The 19645-nt window shown below is 36.2% G+C and overlaps 1 protein-coding gene and 1 non-coding gene across 2 annotated transcripts in view; both read right to left on the bottom strand.

The window, feature by feature from the left end:
* LOC129744990 (mitogen-activated protein kinase 1-like) overlaps positions 1 to 19645 on the bottom strand; it is a 323706-nt gene that overhangs the window by 118705 nt on the left and 185356 nt on the right. The gene's annotated exons all lie outside the window — the stretch shown is intronic.
* Positions 18643 to 18715, bottom strand: Trnav-aac (transfer RNA valine (anticodon AAC)). The gene has a single exon. It is a non-coding gene; the product is annotated as a tRNA-Val (tRNA).

The raw sequence follows: 19645 nt of genomic DNA, 5'->3' as shown, positions 1-19645 counted from the left end.
TTAGGAGAGAGTTTAGGCTTCGAGTCTTCCAGAGAAAGGGTATGCGTGTTAACCTTGAGTCATTACGAGGAGATGTAAGATCTCGAGTCCTCAGAGGAAAGGTCAGATCTTGAGTCGCCAGAGGAGAGATCAGGCCTTGAGTAGTCAGAGGTGAGATCAGTCCTTGAGTCGTGAAGAGAAGAAATATGCGCGTTTCCAACCTCGAGTCATTACGAGGAGAGGTCAGATCTCAAATTGTCAGTGTAGAGATAAGGCCTTGAGTCGTGTAGTCGTAGTAGCTAGTTTGATTGATTAGGTGCCTCATATGATCCCCTAGGTCAGCGGTCGGCAACCTTTTTAGGCAGAAGAGCCAAAAATTGCAAATTAAGGAAATTTTCAAGTTTGAAAGAGCCGCATTTCATTTTGTCCTTACTACGAATAATGGTGATCGCTTAGATACATTGCATCCTGATGTGAACTTAGTTTTTATTATCCTTTTTCACATCGCCCCAGATTTTCGTTGATTAATTGGCAAACGGAAGCAATTTTCTTTCTTCTTAATCAATACATTTTCAAAACGAGTACAGCTTGGTAACGTTGAAATTATGGAGGTTTGCCATTGTGATCTGAAAAAATTAATCATTTCAAACTTTGGTGCAATTATTCCCTAACATCTATTCTCAGTTATAAAATTGACTTTCGATGTGTTCTGTTGAAATATTGAAAAGGTGCATTGAAAATTTTATATCATAAAAATGCATACTACAAGAGGTAAATTAATTTTTTAAAAACTAAACGAGGGTTTGTCACTATTATTTTTTTCTTCAAATTCTACAAAAAGCCTTAATTTTGGTTTGTTTTGAACATCCGTTCAAAGCCATTGAGGTTCATTTGTTTGTTGTGTGCAAACACTATCATTTCAAATAGATAAATATTTTCCGGGCCTTAGAATAAATAAACCAACAAATTTTAATTCATGAATGCTCATTTAACGGATTGAAAAAAACATAGTCAAAATTTGACAAAATTTAACGATCAGTCGCGAGATGTGGTCTGATTATACGGTTATAAAATTTCTTTTAATTTTTTTTTTATTACAAGAATTCCGATTCAGCTTTATAGTTCTCATTTTTATTTCTAGTTAAAAAAAGGTTTCAAAAATTATGTTTTTGGATTACGAAAATTTAAGTTTAAATACTCAATTCTGTTCAAAATCGTAACCCTTTACAGTTGTTTCTGCATCATACTAATGAAATCTAAAAATAATGTCCAAACCTCTGAGTCTCAAATTAATCTTGTTCTATGAATTTTTATCATATTTTAAATTTGGCCGAAAATGGTAACCGTTTATAATGATATAAGATTCGATGTGTGAATAATTTATTTTAATATTTCAATATTTCAAAACAAAACAATTTCAAATATATCAAGCAAAAAAAAATGTTTAAAATACTTTTAATTCTTTACAGATTTGCTATATTTTAGTGTATCTTGAATTTTTGGAATAGTCAAGAATAGATTCATGCGATGATGTAGAAATATGCTTAGGTCCAATGAAAGTTTTGATAGCTATCTCGGATCTTCGTGTACATAAATCTTACATAATAATAGACATCTAACTTTGGCTTTGCTTCGCTGTATTTCATTTTTCAACGAACCGATTTTTCAAACTCCAATTTTAGTATTTGGACGTTATTTTAATCATCACTTCATAGAACAAACCAAAACCAAAATTCTGATGAAGACTCAGAAATCAAAATTAACTTTTGGGGGGGGGGGGGGCTGGGGTTTGGGGTTAAATCTCCCATGAATATCCAAAAACAGCAAGCGAGGTATTCTACTCTACACTCAAAATTTAAAATTCAGAACCAAATTATGACAATAGAAAAACGTAATTGTAAATCCAAAAATTCTGCTACACTTTTTTCAAAATTTTCTCACTTGCTCATCGAAATTCTGGTCTGAATATTAAATTTTGACCTAAATTAAACCCATTTCTGAAGTTCTGATTCCATAATTCCCAAAAATCAAAATTGTATTCCAGTGTATCCAGTTCAGGATTTTTGATTTTCAGTTTGTATAATCATAAGAAATTAGAAGTGAAAAGCTGTTTTGAAATCCTGAAAAGAGAAACTTTGAATTATATTCAAATTCGAAGTTCTTAAACTTAATTCTTACACAATATTTAAAAATTTAAAGCTTCGAAATGCCAATCCCACAATGAAAACTCAGATTAATATTTTTGTAAATTCATATTCTAATTCTGATTCGCAATACAGATTAAAAATACATCATTTTAATAGTGAATTTAGATTAAACCTAAACTTCAGAATTTAAATAATAGATTCATGAATGAGGGCTATAAAAATTGGTTTCTGAGACATAGAATGCCGAATTTCGGTGTACAAACACAATTCAGTTGAAAATCACAAATAAAAGGAAGAATTTGAGTTCTTTGTTTTATAAAAAAACCCAATTTTATTTTTAAAAAATCATCAACAGGATTTTTATCATGGAATTTATTCTTTATGAAGAATACTTGCTGTAAAAGAAAAATCTTCACCTAAAAAATCTGCACAAAATTCTATGTTTTCATTAACATTACGATACATTAAGGACACAAAAATTCGGCAGTTTATGGTTAAAAAATCAGCTTTTTTTATATAGATATTTGAGTAACAGGAAGTGTTATGTTAAATTTTGTAGAATGAGGTATCATTATTTCATTTATAAAGTTGGAATTATGCTTTTAATTGAGCATACTAACGGATAGCGAAAAAAACGAGATATCTCGTATTTGGTCCGCAAAGTATAAATATTCCATTTTTTTTTAAGCTAAATTTCATACTAAAATCATTAATTTGGTTCAAGTTTGTTTAAAAAAAAATTAGCCGAAAATCTGATAATTTTTATCTCTTAATAATTTTTAATTTGATTTATTTTCATCAAAGTTTAAAATCTTTGAATTTGCAAAATTGTTTGGAATATTATTTGATAAGAGTAAGAATAAATTTTTCTCAAAAAAATAAAGAATCTCTTAAAAAGCTTATATCATGCCCAAATCGACTAAGTTTGATCTACCAGACTTTTAATCATATTCAAAGATATTAACCATCGATGAAAGTGAATTTAGCTCAACTTTTAGGTTGAGGACCAATTTTCAAAAGTTTCGATTTATTAATACGAAAAATTTAAATGTCAAAGTGCTTAAAAATGATTAATCATATTTACAAACATAATTTGTTTTAATTTTTTTTGTATTCGTGAATTGTTGGGCAAAAAAAGTCATAGGTAAAATCAGTCACCAAACCCCCCCCCCCCCCCCCCCCCCCCCCATGAGTCGGTTCTTCCTACGGCCCTGATTCATACTATATATGAAATTCTAGAATTAGATCTAGCACTCAGCTCCCGGATTACAAAAATATTTTTTAACAAACTTGAAAATGTTGTTCACTTGAACTCATGTTCAAAATTAGAACAAAGAACTTGAATTTTTGAAAATTTGTGAAATGCTTCCATGGATTTGAAACGGAACATTGAGAGAGGGAATTCAATATTTAAAAAAATTAATAACAAAATGTTTTAAGAAAGAAATTTTAATGCACATTAAAATTATAATAAGTATTCAAACAATTAAAATCATGATCTGATGTTCATATTTGATCAAAACGGTGGTAGAGTAACTCTATTTTTAAAATATTCAATTCAAGAAAAACAAATTCAATTTCATAATCTCAACAGTGAAGACTTTATTTGACGATTAAAGTATGCTCGGTTTTTAATCGATTTAAGCTGAACAACAAATAAAACAAATTCACCAGAAAACTTTCCATACCACCGAATAAAAAATTTCTCCAGGCTTCCAAATGCTATATCAGTCTTTTGTGAAAAAACGTTATGGATTTCTAAATCTCAACCTAGTTGCAAACTGACTGCTGATGCTGTTAATTTGTTCTATAGTAGTTTTTTTGGTTCTTTTTTAATCCTGGGAAATATTATATGAACTGTAGGAAAACTTATGTTGCTTCCGTTAACCTCTAGAAAATTTCAAGGATTTTCAAAATTTTCACACATTGAGCTAAAGAGCCGCAGTTATACATCCAAAGAGCCGCAGGTTGCCGACCTATGCCCTAGGTCAAAGGACGGGTGTTCCCAATGACCAGAATCAAAATACTGAAAAACGTACAGAAAGTGTACAGAGCGTATTTGAGTTGCTGAACGTTTTCGATATGGTTTTTCAAATCGAATTTATGTAGTTCGATTGCCGGAAAATTTTTACGGTGGTTTGAAGCTAGTTGGTCGTGCTTGGAATCAGCAACTCAACAACGCTTAAGTGTGAATTAAATGCTAATTTCCCCAAAGAGGATATTTTATGGGTTATCTGGATCAAGATCTAAGATTATTCCAACTAAAATTCTAAAATTATTCCAACTGAAAAAGCTGCTTGAGGTAATGCGATTCTAAGGAAGGGCCATGCTCATCTCGCGAGATTTCCGGAAGTGTTTCATGCAGATTTTTAGTCAAGGTACATTGAGGAGGTTCTTAAAAGATTCAATACGGTTGGTTGCGAACCCGTTGGTAACCTTATTGTCATTCACGTTTGTTGGACGAAACTGAGAAACAGTGCACTGAAAAAAAAAAGAAATTTTTCTATTCTTCATTTGAAAGCAGGGTTGGCATTATTCATCGTCATTAGTCAAATGACTGTGACTGTTGAGTCTCTTGGTCCGTCAAACTCAATTGACTGTTCCTTAACGACCAGTCACTTCGTTTGCCAGTCATTCAACCCCCAGTCGTATGAAGCTAAAAAAAATCATAGTCAAGCATTCACCAATCGCATTCAAACGAGTCGTGGACCGAACTGAAGACGAAAAAGAAACGCATTTATTATTATTGTTACTCCTGCCAGCAAGCCGAAGACGACCGAAGACGAACAAGAAAAGCATTTATTATTATTGTTGCTCCTGCCAGCAAGCTCGTTTTCAGTTTTTTATTGCTATTGTTGCTCTCTGCCAGCAAGTCGTTCAATTAGTTGTACCTGCCGTCAGCAGCCGATCGAAGTGTGAAGAGATTTGCCAGTCACTGTCAGGAGAAATTTTGACCATGTGTAGGAGCTTCGCCAGTCGATGATGGAGAAATGTTGATTGTTGTCGTGCTTTATCCATCATGCGAGTAGTGAGGCTCCATCAATTGAGAACAGTGCCAGTCGTTTGATGAAACAAAACTAGTCGGGTCAAGCGTGACGGGCGAAATTTACCAACACTGTTTGAAAGTTCAACTTTTTTTAAGTGTGCTTAAATTAAGATTAAGTTTTGATATGGCTTGTTAATATTTTCAGCCTTTACTTTCATATTGCTTGACAGTTCTACGAAATATCGTTCGCGTGTTTCGCAGCATTTTCCTACCACCAATCTTCCATGTTGCGTCGCAAAAGTGAAATTAATTGTGCACATCAATGTTGCTCGTTAGATCAACTTTGCTAACAGCAACAAAAACGACGCAAATGGCGGTTTTACCGCTCATTAATCCTGGACTGTGTTGTTGGGAGCGAAAAAAAAGAGCAGTCACGGCATTTCTCACTCTTCATCGGCCTTCTTGTTCCAGTCAAGCCAGGATAAAAATCTTGAGCTCTAGTATCACCGCCCAAAAACAAGGAGGAAAACGGGGTGGAGCCACTGTCTAGAGCCCAATTCATAAGATCAGATTCAGATGAGTTAAAGGCAGCAGCATCAAAAGCAACAGAGAGATTTAATCATTCAATTTCCGGTTCCGAGTCGGGGGATGATTAATTGTTTCAGGCGGCGCCTGAGGGGGCTGGGATTTTTGCAGTTTACTTTCACGTTACAGCGTCGAGAGATGAGTACATGCTGATGAGATAGCTCATGTTTGGTCAAATTACTGGGTACAAGACTACTGATTACTGCTGAGAAAAACCTAGGATTGTATTTTGAAAACAGTAGGTATTTTTGAACTACCTAATTGATCATTTTGTGGAAATTACTTTGGAGTGCTATTGACTTATTCTGTAATCTACTACCTACACATGTTTTAAGAGTTTTAATTATTCAACGGAGATTTTCATACATTTTTCCAAGGAAAATGCGACACAACCAGCCATAATCACCGATCATTTGTCGATGGACGTCATTCATTCTTTCCTTCTCATTCTATTTCTCCTATCTCGCCATTCCACTTGAGCGAACGTCTTAATGCCGAGAACCGAGGGACAATCGTGTCCGGTTCAGTTGAGGAAAACAAGAAGACCATATCATTCATTGGAATCCAGCTTTATCCATAGCATTCCGGAAGATTGGAAACGTCTCGAAAAGGATATCTACCGACTGGTCAAGCGACAAGACACAAAAACATTCTGATGAGCTGATGGATGGAGCTTGTTCGGAGCTATTTGGTTGGAACGTTAAAAAAGATCTAGACAGAGGTGAGAACTCTTCCCTTGATACTTGTTACAGCTTTAAGTTTGAACATGGAGTTAAAATTGTACAATTATGAACACTTTAAAAATAAACTTTTTAAAATGGAAGAAATAACGAAAATTTGGTATTTAGGGTTGTGTTGCCAATTGTCACTTGAGAAAGAAGTGTTTCAAAAGCAACTTAAAGTATAACATAGTTAAAAAATTTCGAATTTACTGCATTTACTTCATCAAAAGAGGTTTGCATGCATATTTTTGCATAAAGACATGAGGAAATAAGTGAGTAAGTAAGTTAGTTTAGGTTAAGGTCAGGTAGAATAGTCAGCTTCAAAATTCATTTTTATGTTTAACGATTTATTTTCAATTTTTTTCAAATTTTAGGTATCCTTCAAGTTGTTGATTAAAATTTCCTCTCGGCTGCGTCTGGCTTCTCGCAACATATTAGAACAAAATCAATACTTCAAAAGATTTTTCCCCCCGTGTAATCTGATTAGCATTGCATGTTCGATTGCCGACGCAACGACGACGTATGGGGGCGAAAGTTGAAATAAGGAAAGAAGTTGTCGGTAATTCACAGATTCTTTCCGCAGCCGTTTCGGTTTGTCGGGAAGGCTTCCGAAAATTGAATTTCCCTTCGCGCACTAATCCACACCAGAGCGTCGTCGTCGTCTTCGTCTTCAGAAAGGAACGCGGCTTCCGGAAACGCTTTCTGCGAGCCGGCTTACGGTTGTTGGTTCGCATGTCTCTTCGATTCGTTGGGTGGGACGTGCGTGTGTGTGTGTGTGTCACGAAACGCACGAACTCTTACCAACACATACTTACACGGCCAACAAACCGGATCAAAAGGCGATAAAATACGATTGGGACGTCATCATCACTATACAAATGTTGTTCGGAGTTTATTTGATTTCGTACGAAATTTTCCAATACATGGTCAGGATCTCAAATTTCCTTGTAGGGAAACATTTTTAGGTGCTTCTTACTCGTCTTCGATCAATAGTAAAATATTTTAAAGTGGTCTCCTCAGATAGTACAAGTTCATTAATTTATGTCTTTCAATAAAGTTTTCACCTTTTCCAGGAAGAAAATTCAATTTGAGCTTTTCTTTGAATACCGTATCAATTTAAATACCAACATCATTATCCAACTTCCTTTGGAAAGGTACAAAATGACGTTCCAGGAATTCAAGCCATTTAAGTAAACTGTATGTATCGACACGTTATGGTCACCAACAAAAATGAACATTTCCCATGGATAATCACGTTTCCTCTTGAACCTCTTACCACACTGGCTGCACTCATTACTCCCTGGTCTAGTCATTAATCGATGAGACGACAACGAGATAGAGAGAGGATAAAAATAGCATCACCAGTTTCAACTTCGGATTACATGAGCGGACCTTAGTGTTCTTCAATCAAAAAGGGACTCGTGTGAACGGAAACTTGATGGTTATTTTTTTTTTCAATGTGAGGGGAATTTAAAAAGGTGCAACAGTTTGATCAGCTATAAAGTAAGATTAGTGAGACTTTGAGTGACATGCCATAATTTTCACAACAAAAAAAAACAAATCTATGACCGTGATAGTAAAACTCACAAAACTCGCGAAAATTCACAAAACTAACGTGAGGGGTATCCCGAGAAAAACTCACAAACCAGTATTGGTAACCATTGTCAAAAAAAACCTTTTTTAAAAAAAAATCACGAAGCCTACCTAGATGTCATACCAAACTTCAATATAAAACATTTGATTTGTTTATAAGTTTGTAGAGTGATACTTCAATTTCGAATTTAATGATCATATTTGGCGCAATGCACGTTTCAGTTCATTTTTTGCACATAGTTAGCACCGATCTGCATTAAAAATTGTGCAACCTCTTCATTTAAATTTTGCAACCTTTTCTTTAGGTGTAGTTGGCAAAGCACCCAGATTGCTGTCCCACCACTGTCAGATGGACTCGAACTTTCGAGTAAAATGATAAACATTGACGCGAAACAAGACAAACATGTGATGCGATTTTCATCCCATTGGATAATTCATCTGTTCATACTGTCAATGAGTTTACCCAGTGTCCAACCAAGTTGTGCAGCCAATGATTGAAATTGTAGTCAATTGTGGCAAATACTGCGAGAAAATGATTAAATTTGAGTGTGCGTCCGTGGCCCCCTTAACAGCAAAAAATCTACTGGTGGAGGAGTGTTACTTGCCGTTAGATCTGAACTCCCGGCTTTGTTTATCGAAGAAATTTCCCATGACTCCCAAACTCTATCTATGAGCAGTGTACGAGCCTCCTGATCGTCCTGGCGAACTAGATATGCAAAAATTTAGCAGCGTTGTGTTGGTTATGAAAAGGACTAACCTGTCTATTTTTTTTAGATTTTTAAATTTACGTGTGTTTGAGATATTTACAATGTAAAAAGATATGGTAAAAATAATCGCCACAATCGCCTTGGAAATTATTCATTGTCGATTTGAAAACTCGTGAACTGTTAATTTTTTCTGAATGTTTTTTTGGCCCAAATGGTTAAGAAGTATAAGAAACCACTGACGAAGTTCAAACCAAGCATCGGAGTGGAACCCTTGATCTCAACTATGGTAAAAAGTTTATGGTTATTGGGGATAACTTAATGCAGACCTCTTAACTATGCAGTAAATCCGTTTCCGGCAGGCAAAAAGTGTTGCCTGGCTAGTAGACACCCAGCAAATAACTAAAAATGAGCAGGTCCATGGATCGCATTCTGTGTAACCGGTTTTTACGCAATGTGATAGATGTGTTCTGATGGACAAAGAAATTTATGTTGTTAAAACCGAATTTAAGAGGTCAAATTCTTAGAGATGCCTACTAATGAAAAGGTTTCAACCAGATCCCAATTGGTTTTTCCAGGCAAATTTGTTTAAACGCACTGTAGCTTTTATTTATTTCTGGCGAATAGTTTCGAAAATTCTGTTCTGCATTGAATTGGCGAGATTTTCTAGCGATTTTTCAGGAATTAATCGTCAGCATTCTCTCACAGCAGCCTTTAATTCCTCAACAGATCTGTACTGCTTTCCTCGGGTTCTTTCTCAAATCATGCCAGTAGTATGAACAACACTCAGGCCCGTCTAGATTGAATTTCTTTTCATCCGAAAACACCACATTATTCCATTCATTTCTCCAAGTCATGTACTTTTTGGCGAAATCCAATCTCGCCTGAATATGAGCCTGAGACAAATTCGGTTTTTGGCCTTTTTGGTATACTTCAAGTGTCCAGAACCTCGTTGTATCTCCGCAATTCGCTTGTTGTTAATTGGGAGTCCAAGTTCCTTCTTAATTTCGGCTGCATTGTACCTTCCAGTTCGAGCCAGCTCCCTAATGCGGTTTCGTTCACGATTGCTGATTTTGGTATTTCCCTTAGTTTTCTTATTTACACCGTATTATACACCTTTCTTCAGCAAATTTCGAATCTCTGTTTCGGATCTGTTTAATCTCCTTGCTATTTCACAATTGCTCATACCGGCTTCTTCAGTTCAAGAGAAACCTTTTTGCTCCGATTTACTCAAGTATCTACCTTTCGCCATTTCAAAAATCACACCGTCTAAATACCAGGATCGACTAAGCAGAAAGCAGAACAAAGCGCACTTACACTACTACAAGACCAAAATAACAGAACGCAAAAGTTTTGATATCGCAGGTAAGCGAAATGCATACTTTTCATGGTGTGCGTTTAAACGAATTTTCCATCCCAAAATCGAATTTTGTATCGTATTCAAAATACACACAATTTTCAAATTGAGTCTTCCACAGTTTTAAGTTGTACACCCAATGACTAATGAACTTGCTGGATTATGCTTCATGAACCATAATCCAACAAAAATAGCATACTTTTTAACGAATTTTCCCACTGTACTTAGACGCCCTAAGTACAGCGACTTTACGTCAGATAAATAATATCGAAAATGAAAACGGATGTATGCTCGACCTCTGTTTCGTTAACGAAGGTTTCAGGATTCCGACAATTGACTTAGCTCCCGCTCCCCTTGTCAAAGCTGTTCCACATCTCCCAGTCTTAGTGGTCTCTCTCGATTCCGCAAGGGTATATGCTCCCGTGAAGAGAACGGCATCCTTCTATCAAGATTTCAAGAACGTGGATTTTGAAGCTCTCTCTCGTCCTTGAGTCCATCTAATGAGAAGTTCAGCTCGATGCTTCTGATCCAAATGCAGCTGCTGAGGCATTTTCGAAGATTCTCTACTACATTATTGATCGCCATGTTCCGAAACGTAGGGTGGCTACAAATCTGCGGGCTCCCTGGGTCACTAAAAAACTGTGGCGACTGAAGACGACCAAGGAATGTGCACTCCGAAACTACAACAAGCACAAATCCCCTTACACTAAGGGAAATACCGCAAACTAAACTCTGCTTATAAAAAAGTGAGTAAGCGTAGCTACCTAAATTATCTAAACCGGTTACAAAGGAATTTCGAGACCAGCCCGAAATCTTTTTGAAATAAAAAAAATCAACGGAAAGAACCAGGGCTTCCGTCTTATATCCTTGACAGCGACACAGCGAATTCTGATCCAGAAATTTGTGATCTTTTTGCCGAGAAATTTTCTAGTATTTTCACACTTGGTGAAATTTCCTTGGAGCCCTAGGGTCATCTTTGAATATGGTATTCTAGTCGACGATGCAGCCATAATAAAAGCGACAACAAAGCTAAAAAATTCATCTTCTACGGGCCCAGATAGTATACCCGCTACTTTTTTGAAGCGTTTTATACCATCTCTGCTGACACCTATCCGGCACATCTTTCAATCATCGCTGCACTGCGGCATCTTTCCTTCATTGTGGAAAGAAGCTCACCAGCGTTGCCACATTTAAATCTATATTTTCGAGGCAAAAATCTTTTTTATTTGAATAAAATTTCAAAAATCTGTATTGAAATCTGTATCTAATTTTATTATTCCGGATATTGACGCTGCACTATGGCGACCTTTAAAATGTGTAGCGTGCTTAATTGAACTGCATTTCAGATTACTGCGAAAATCGGACTGTCATATCAGAGTTAATCCTGTCATTTTGCTACTTACGAACCGCTTTTTTGTTTAATTTGTACGAATGACTGCAACTGCTAAAATTGCATGAAACTTTCAGTGCAACATACAATATCTTGTTCATTTAAATCATATTTTTAGAAACGTGACTGGTGACCTGGCAGCAAAACACAGACTTCCGACAATCTAGAACTTAATTTTTCTTTGTCGGAAGTCTGTAATAGGAAGTCTGAACTTCGGAAGTATTTAAAATTTAGTGATGGCGCGATAAAAAGGTCGCACTAAGTCCGGAGTCGAATCTTTCGTTAAATTTATCGATATGTCTCCTTCCTGGGCTTAACACAATCAATTGGGGCATGGCACGAATGCCACAAAGATGGTATAGTGTTACTAATAAAACTAAAAAAAACTATCGATTGGGATTAGCAAACTGTGCTCATTCTCTGTTATAAACCAGTTGCTGTACTCAGTTATATTCAAAGTATACTGCGAGAAAAAATGAATTGTAATATCCTATCTTGGAATATTATTTTCGAACAAATGTAGGTTCTTCTTCTTCGTGGTTGTTGGACATCGGATATCAGACCAGATGTCAAGGAGATAAGTTGCAAAACTGTTACCAAACCCTTGCATCGGTTCCAATCTCTGATCTGGATTTTTTTTTCCAAATTTGCGGGTGTGGCAGATGAAGATGGCTTGAACGTTGGATCATCAAAATAAATATTATCGGTAAACTCAAAATATTTTGAAAAAAAATGATTTTCTGAAAATCTGTATAAAATCTGTATAAATTTCCAATTATCTGTAATCTGTATATACAGATTCTTGGTTTAAAATTTCTAAAAAATCTGAATGATTACAGAAAAATCTGTATATGTGGTAACGCTGAAGCTCACATGTTTCCAGTCCACAAAAAGGGAGATAAGAGAGACGTGAGCAACTACCGCAGAATCTCCGCTCTATGCGCGATCGCCAGACTGTTTGAACTGGTTGTTTTGGATCCAATTTTCTCATTTTGCATGCCTTAACTAAAATCGTTCGTACAGGACAGCTTTGCCAAGAAAACTCAAACAGACGCCATTTACACTGATCTCTCTGCGGCGTTCGATAAGGTGAACCACGATATTGCAATCGCAAATCGAACATTTAGGCTTCTGTGGTTCCCTACTGGATTGGTTCAGGAGCTACTTAATGGGACGAAAGTTATCCGTTCGTACTGGTGAATCCTTTTCTAGGCAGCTCGTTGCCTTTTCAGGAATGCCCCAAGGAAGTCATTTGGGACCGATCATTTTCATGATCTATTTTAATGATGTACTCTTGCTCCTTGGCGGCACAAAGCTCGGATATACCGATGACCTGAAACTTTTTCACACCATAAACGGCCAACAGCAATTCACCGCTTCTACTCACTGATGCGACATCAATTGCTTGCCCTTGAGCCGCAGTAAATGCTCGGTAATATCATTTTCCCGTAAGCGGCACCCCATTCATGCAGAGTACTTCCTCGGAGACCAAACCATCATCCAGGTGGACCATATCAACTATCTGGGCGTTATTCTCGACCGACGGCTGGAGTTCAAGACTAATATGAACTATCTTGTCGACAAAGCTTCTCGAAGCCTTGTATTCTTTTTTCGTATTGCCAAAGTTTGAAGTATATTGCATGAAAAGACTTTACGCTTCAGCTGTTTGGTGTTCGTTGTACCAGAACGGAATCTTTTGAAAGAATCGAGGCTATCCAGCAGCGTTTCTTGCCGGTACGCTCTACGACACCTAAACTGACAGTTCGCCGAAATGCTACTCGTGCTCTAGTTGTCGCGGACCTTCTCGTATCTAGAACCGACTGCCCCGAACTGTTGGAGGTCATACCTCTCAGCATACGACCCCGAGGATTACGAAACCAGAACCTGCAGCTCGACTTTCCCATTCGCCTGAACAATTACGGGGCTAACAGCGCTTTCATCGGCATTCTAAAAACTTTAATCGGCTTTCCAAACATTCCGACTTCGACGTCTCAAGGAACGAGCTCGTTTGAAGTGTGCGTTAAAACACGCTCTCAAACCACTGGGCTCGCTATACATGGGAATTCTCTTTCTGAGTTTCTCATGTATAGTTAGCTAGTGTAGAGCAAAGGCGGGAGCAATTCATGGGAGCTTTTCATCAACATGCCCTCTAGCCTAAAATTTCAACACCTATCAAGCTTTCTCTTATTGGCGCACTAATGCCTGTCTATCCACCTTTCTTTCAAATTTCTATAAAATAAATTCTCTCTAGTTTTCATTCCGCCGCACATAAAAATTATAATCATACAAATTACGGCGATTAAAATCATATAAAAAACAAATATTCTAGATATGACCTATAGGAAAAACTTGCCATTAGCAAGAAACAACTTCTTTGAAAAAGAAAATGAATACAACCAATCATACGGTCATAAACAACTTCCGTTGAATAACTCTTCAGGAAGCTGTGCACACTGTATAACGTTGTACCTGCTGTTGTATGTTGTTCTCGCTATTGGTGTTCTAAGAATTCCTGCGTGAGATGATTAATTAAGACATTCTTACGAATTATCAGAAGTTCGTGTTTCTCTGAACCGGATTTCTTAGTTTCAGCAAGACCTTTTTCCGTAGCTGGACTCATCAATTACAAGAGGAAAACTTTTCCACTCAGGTAAAGTTCGTCAAAGGATTCAAAGCCTGGTAGTCCAATTTCAAAAGCCGTTGGTCGTCAATCCGTGAAAAATTGATTTGCCGTAATCATATCGCGCTGTCCAGAAATAGCTCCGAGTAACTTGACCTTTCCACAAACAAGCCGATAAATTGACAAACGACTAGACAAAAATATAAACGCAGTTCTAAAAAAGCCATGGCCCAAGAATATGACGATTCCCACACCCACCCATCCGAGTCAAATAGGCGGCAACCTATTCGGAGGAGGAATCCCATTTTCCAGAATATCAACCGGAATGTTTTCCCACAAACCGGAAGCGGAAGGGAAAACGCACACATCAACATACCACCGCGCGCCAGTTTCAATACGACTTAGCGGTTTGTGAATAGTGCCAAAGTGTGGCCCCTCGCTGCCGTTTGTAGACAGACAACGTTAATTAGAAATCGATACCCGAGGAAAATGATGGCGGAAAAAGCTCAATGCGAATGGCGGATACGGAAACGCGAAATTTTCCGATGCGGAAATAACCGGGCCTATTAGAGCTGCACTGCTATCGATACTTCCGAATCGGTAACCGGAATCTTGTGGGAAGGTGAAGTGTATGGTGAATGCACTACTAAATCAGGTTTTCAGAGCGAATCGCAATTAGGTATGAATTGTTGTAATTTAATAGTTTTGCCCCATGAAACATAAAAATCGGAAAGTGCAGAAGATTATACCCACAAATTTATAGAAAACCGAGAATTCAGCGAACATACTTCTGATTGGTTTTCGAAGAAAATATCCCCAAACACAAATAAACAGAAAACCAACAATTAGCGGTCTAGATTTAATTAAAGCCATAGAAAAGCCTGGAGGAATGATGGCTGCGAAATAAATTCGCACTATCGGAGACAACTCCAACCTAACCACCTAGACCAGGAAGTGGGGGTTTTCGAGCATTTCTAGCTATCATCGTACTGTACTTTGACTTATGTAGTAGGATGCTTTCTATTGAAGCTACAGTAAAACTTCTGATGGCAAGCAAAACTTCTAACCAAAACACCGAGCGAGTCCGCTGTTCATTTGAATGGTTCCCGTTTCCTGGATGAAATTTCGGGATCCGGGTCTACCAATATAATTGAGATCCAATTAATTTTCAAAATAGTAGAAAGCTAGCACATTCTTGGAAATCTGCCATCCGTTATTATTGTAAACGAGGGAGATCGGTTTCCCGTGAAAAAAAGATTTATCATTTGTTTGGGATCTGTTATGGGCGAATGACATCTTGGAGTGGTGGAAAACATTGCAATCTCGTTGACATTTTTTATTTGTTTCGCAAACTGCAACAATTTATTAATTGTGAAAAATACATTTGAATTTATTGAAAACTCAAAACATATAACCAACAATTTAATTTTGACTTTTCAAAACAACCAATAGCGTACAAAATAAATTCAAAATTATACAAATTGTGTTCAAAGTAATTAAAAAAACATAGTTGATGTTTTAAATTTGACTTTTCAAATTGAACTGTATTCTTTTTCACTGTTAATATCTTTTATTGAATTTGATATTTCAAATTAATGTTTCTGTATCTTATTCTAGTTCTTCATTGTTAACATATTTTTTCGATATTTTTTTCAACGTTCTATTAATTTTTTCCGTTCTTTTTACTTTTTCATTCTCTTTGATTCCATCCATTCAAATCAGTATCTTTACTCTTCCCAATCTCTCCATTCTTTTCATTCATTTAATCCTCTTCATTCATTCTATTCTCTTCTTTTTCGATTCATTCTCTTCATTCCCTTCTTTCTATTCATTCTCTCCATTCTCCTCTTCACTCTTTTTAAACTCTTCATTCTCTTCATTCTCTCCATTCTCCTCATCACTCTCTTCGTACTCTTCATTCTCTTCATATTATCCATTCCTCTCTTCATTCTCTTCATTCTTTTCATTCTCTTCATTCTCTTCGTTCTCTTCATTCTCTTCGTTCTCCTTATTCTCTTCGTTCTCATTATTCTCTTTATTCTCTTTATTCTCTTTATTCTCTTTATTCTCTTTATTCTCTTCATTCTCTTCATTCTCTTAATTCTCTTAATTCTCTTAATTCTCTTCATTCTCTTCATTCTCTTCATTCTCTCCATTCTTTTCATTCTTTTCATTCTCTTTATTCTCTTTATTCTCTTTATTATCTTTATTCTCTTTATTCTCTTTATTCTCTTTATTCTCTTTATTCTCTTTATTCTCTTTATTATCTTTATTCTCTTAATTCTCTTTATTCTCTTTATTCTCTTTATTCTCTTTATTCTCTTTATTCTCTTTATTCTCTTTATTCTCTTTATTCTCTTTATTCTCTTTATTCTCTTTATTCTCTTTATTCTCTTTATTCTCTTTATTCTCTTTATTCTCTTTATTCTCTTTATTCTCTTTATTCTCTTTATTCTCTTTATTCTCTTTATTCTCTTTATTCTCTTTATTCTCTTTATTCTCTTTATTCTCTTTATTCTCTTTATTCTCTTTATTCTCTTTATTCTCTTTATTCTCTTTATTCTCTTTATTCTCTTTATTCTCTTTATTCTCTTTATTCTCTTTATTCTCTTTATTCTCTTTATTCTCTTTATTCTCTTTATTCTCTTTATTCTCTTTATTCTCTTTATTCTCTTTATTCTCTTTATTCTCTTTATTCTCTTTATTCTCTTTATTCTCTTTATTCTCTTTATTCTCTTTATTCTCTTTATTCTCTTCTTTTTTTTCTCTTCGGTTTCTTCATTCTCTTCTATTTATCCATAATCTTTTTCCCCTTAATTTTCTTTCATTTCCTTTGTTCTATACAATCCCTTTATTGTATCCATCCTCTTAAATCTTTTCAATTTCTTCATTATCTACATTTTCTAAATTTCTCTTTATTCATTATTTATCATTCTTTCAATTATTTTTTAATTCATTTTTCTCATCGCTTAAATTTTTCTTTTTTCTTTTTATCTCTTTATTATCTTTATGATTTCCATTTTCTACAATCTTGTAATCTTCTAACTGTTTTTTCTCATTCTCTTCATACTCATCATTTTATTAATTATCTTCAATTCTTTTATTTTATTTTTTTCACTCTAATGCTCTTCCTGTTTTTTCTCATCTTTCGCTCATTTTTTCACATTCTTTTTTCTTTTTGTTTTCTACTTTCTTATTCTCCTCCGATGTTATCGTTTGCGCCCTTTTATACCTTGGGTGGCCAAGGTTTTAACCAAAAAAGGCATATTTTTAAGTAAGCGGACAGCAGAAACGTTAATAAAAATTTCCCATTATGGATTCACCTGTGGGCTGTTTGATACATTCAAAGCAAGAAAAAGTTAGCATAAATTCGACGATCTTTAATGGTTAAAAACCATTTGGCCCGCAGGCCTTGGGAAAATCTTTGCCACTCATACCTTCGACCTTTCCGATATTTTAGACCTCTTCTCTTTTTTAAAATCACTTTGATCTTCTTTCACTAGGGTGGCAACGAAAAGGATCGTGTCGAATTTTCAAAACGGATCATACACATTTTTTAGTTTGGACTTAAAAACTGACCTGTGAAAAAATCCAGCTTAATAAGACCTGGACGGCGACGAGCTGGAGATAGTCGAAGACTTTGTCTATCTCGGCTCACTGGTGACCGCAGACAATGACACCAGCCGTGAGATCCGGAGGCGAATTATCAGCGGAAGTCGTGCCTACTATGGACTCCACAAGCAACTGCGGTCGAGAAGACTTAGCCCTCGCACGAAGTGTAACCTGTATATGACGCTCATTAGACCGGTTGTTCTCTACGGGCACGAGACATGGACATTGCTCGAGGAGGACCTGCGTACACTCGGAGTATTCGAGCGACGAGTGTTAAGAACCATCTTTGGCGGCGTACAGGAGAACGGAGTGTGGAGGCGAAGGATGAACCACGAGCTCGCGCGACTCTACGGCGAACCCAGTATCCAGAAGGTGGTGAAGGCTGGCCGGATACGCTGGGCGGGACATGTTGCGAGAATGCCGGACGACTGTCCTGCAAAACAGGTGTTCGCTACGAATCCGGTAGGAACAAGACGAGCGGGGGCGCAACGAGCGAGGTGGTTAGACCAAGTGGAGCGTGATCTGGCGAACGTGGGATGCCCGAGGAATTGGAGAACGGTTGCCATGGACCGAGTGAATTATAGGAATTATGTTCGTCAAGTTATGTCGTGCGACGGTATACTATGTAAATAAATAAATAAAATAAGACCTGGACACAGATGTCACTTATGCCGGGGGAAATAACCTACGAAATGCACGAGTCCTCAGCTTAAAGCATTTTATGAAAGTAAAGGCAAGAAAGAAATCATATTTTCAAAGTGTTTTTTCACAGTGGCACAAATTATCCGTTAAACTCTCAAGGCAGTATCATTATCCATGATATTTAAGCAACAACCCCGGATTGTTTAAAGCTACACCCAGCTGTTTTGGCTTTTTATTTCGCCTCAATGAATCTTGAAAGACTGATATAAGACTCATAAATAAGCTAAAAAAATAATGCAAAAATCTGTTTCCGCCCGGGATCGAACCGGGGGCCTTCCGCGTGTTAGGCGGATGTGATAACCACTACACCACGGAAACAACTGATGCATGTTTAGGCTCCGTTTTCCAACATGTATGTACTACTGCCTTATCTGACCATAGTCTTTGAGTTATTGATTTCATCATGATGGTTCAACTGTTCCAGATGGATTGATGATTGTAGGACACCCGTCTTTCAATCACATTCCCAGATAGCCGTAACCGTCTAGTGGTTAGGACCCTACGTTGTGGCCGTAGTAACCCAGGTTCGAATCCCGGTCACGGCAGTGTTATTTCTCAGGAACACTGTCATGGATGGACATATATTTTCGGGTTTTTGATTATTTTAAATTTCCAAAATAACTTTGTATGATTTCATTTTAATTATCTTGTAATATCGTTTAGAATCCACTTTATCGAATTTTGTTTGTAACGTAAAAGTTTTCTGTTCATTTTTGTCTTTATTTTCTTAGTTTTCCTTAACTTTGTTTATATTTTGTCATTTATCGTGACCTTTGATCGACAGTTTCATCTGAATTGTATTTGTGCTCAGTTATTTTCTATTGTTTTATTTAAAGTTTTTTACTGGTTTCCATTTTATTTTTTCTCTGATTTTTCAATCCTATTGTCTATTCTTATCTTCATTTTCTTAAATACATCTAATTTTTTTTTTATTTTTCTTAGACCACTTCTTTTCATTTTGGTACTTGGTGTCTATCACACATTTTTAGTCAATTCGTTTTTACATTATTTTTTTAAATAATTTTTTGATATCTCACTTTTCTAATTTTTTCGCGAAAATCGTAGGTAAAAAAAAAGTACTCTTATTTACCGTTCTTTCGTTTTTCTTTTCATTTGTTTTTTTTGTCTCATCATCTCTTGTTTTGTGTTTACTGTTTTCTGAATCTCTTACTTTTCATACTAGCGCTCTCCATTATAGCAGTTTTAATTTCATATTTTTTTATTCCCTTAGTTTTCATACTACAGTTT

Source organism: Uranotaenia lowii, chromosome 2, assembly GCF_029784155.1.
Source record: "Uranotaenia lowii strain MFRU-FL chromosome 2, ASM2978415v1, whole genome shotgun sequence".
NCBI lineage: Eukaryota > Metazoa > Arthropoda > Insecta > Diptera > Culicidae > Uranotaenia > Uranotaenia lowii.
Note: the sequence above shows the minus strand (reverse complement) of the source record. Positions and strands in the feature narration are given on the sequence as shown.